The sequence below is a fragment of the Phaseolus vulgaris genome, chromosome 10 (genome assembly GCF_000499845.2).
Source record: "Phaseolus vulgaris cultivar G19833 chromosome 10, P. vulgaris v2.0, whole genome shotgun sequence".
Taxonomy (NCBI): domain Eukaryota; kingdom Viridiplantae; phylum Streptophyta; class Magnoliopsida; order Fabales; family Fabaceae; genus Phaseolus; species Phaseolus vulgaris.
In genome coordinates, this window is record NC_023750.2 from 34,153,945 (window position 1) to 34,156,267 (window position 2,323).

Consider the following 2,323-nt stretch of genomic DNA (forward strand, 5'->3'; position numbering starts at 1 on the left):
AGTGTAGTATCAACATTTGTCACATTAATGGATAAGGTCTACAAAATTTGTGTAAATCTACTCATGGTGGTAAACTTTCTATTCACTTCTTTTTATTTTTCATTATTTTTTAATTCAAACAACTTCACTCTCGAGTGACTTTGTTCCCTTTCCATTCTTTTTCTCACTACTTAAAAAAAACAAAACGTCTAATCATATGTAAAAATTGTCTTTGTTTTATCCCATACACGTATGATGAAACATCTAAGAAGATAACTATTAAAAACAAAGTGAATTGTTATTAATGATATGAAGGTAGAGAACATGAGTTGACTCCAATGAATGTGCAACTGTGCAGGGCCCGAGCACATGCAAGAATTTGGACAAACACCAACTCCTCACTGCCTCTGCTGTGCCCTTGTCTGGACGATAGCATAATAGGGACACTCTTATTTTTCCACATTTTGTCCATATATAGGATTTGCTTTGCAACAGGACCATGCATGGATCTTACTTTAATAACATACCTACCACTTCATCACATTTCTCTTATGCTTTTAACCATAATATAACACTCTACCAAAAATTATATATTCACACATGTTTCAATATCATTCTTTCTTTATTCACACTTCTCACAAACAATCTACCTTGTGTTGTATTTTTAATTGCTTCATACTCTCAATTATTTTAACTTACTTCCTTTCTATTCTTAAGTTTTTGTTTCAATCTTTTATTAGGTCAAACTTGTAGAAATCCTTCTTTTGATTTCTTTTTTTAGCATACAATTAATATATATTCACTAGTGTCGTCGTGTTATTGATGTTTTGTATCAGTGACTACAATTGTTACTCTCGTTTATATGTTTACTCTCACCCATTTAATGATTTTTTTTTACCAAATTGTTCTCTTAATAACATGAACAATATCTTATCTAAATATCTCTTGAATATTATAAATTAAAAAAAACTTACTATCAATAAATCATGAACAAATTTATATAATTAAGAAATTATAATATCACTTTTAATCCATTACCTTTTAGACATAAATTTATAAGTTTTCTTCTATACATGTTACTCAAATCATACTTAAACTTCTAATTATACTAAAAAAGAGGTATTTTATTGTATAATTTAAAGTGTGATTTTATAAAAAAAAGTTTGAAAAAAAAAATCAGTGAACTTTTAACAAAATCTAGCACCATGTGATGTTCGTGCACGGGTGACTTTAGTTCCGGATATTTGTAAAGAGTGTTAAAATATATTAAATTATTATTTTATTATTTAAACCAACTTAAAAAAATTTAAACTTAATAAATTATTATTTTTAAATAACAATTGGTTATGAATTCAATAATAGTAAAATTAAGTACTAGTACAACATTTTAGTTTATAATATTAGGAGATTATGTTTAAACTTATTTCAACATTAAAAAATCAGTTTTGCAAAATGTTTGCAGTTATTTATAATTTTTTTTTCATTTGATTATGTTACTCTATAAATAATATAAGTATGTAAATTGATTGAGAGAGATTAATAACAAGATATAGTAGATAATTTTTTATTTAAATTAGCTATTACTTTTTTTCAATTGTAATAATTTCATAACACTTAAAAATTCCATGATATTAATTCATGTACAATCATAAACACACTCCAATCATTTAAGTTATTTAGATTAAATATAAGTTTTCAGTACTAAAGTATTATTAAATTATATTTTAATTGTGATTTAATCTTATTTTAAAAGTGAGCACACGCACAAGTACTTATTTTATCCTATTATCACATACTACATTCTCTATCAACTAAATGCCATGTAATTTTTCACTTTATAGGAACAATAGTCTCAACAAATCAATAACTTGAAAAACAAAATCACACCCATATTTAAAAAATAGACATGGTCTAACTCATTACTTCTCAATATGTATATGTTTTTCTAACTTTGAAAAAAAATAACTAAATAAATATTAAATTTTTAATGAAAACCTCGCATCAATTCAAATATATATATATATATATATATATATATATATATATATATCATATTTAAAAAGGGTTATTCTTTTAAGTGCTTCATTAGATAGTGTTAAGTACGGAAAACAAATTTGAAAGGTAAAATGTTTAGGATACCAAAAAATTGAGTTCTAGAATTCAAGGATTTAGTTGTTTCTTAACTTTCTGAAATTTCGATAATATCGCTAAACTAGTTAAGGATGTCACCCTATTATTGGCATATTTAACTAAAGGGAGACTAACTCTTACCTAAGGCTTAGACCATAAACTTCTCTAACCTTTAATTTACTTTACTATGAGGTGTTCCATTCACCATGTACTT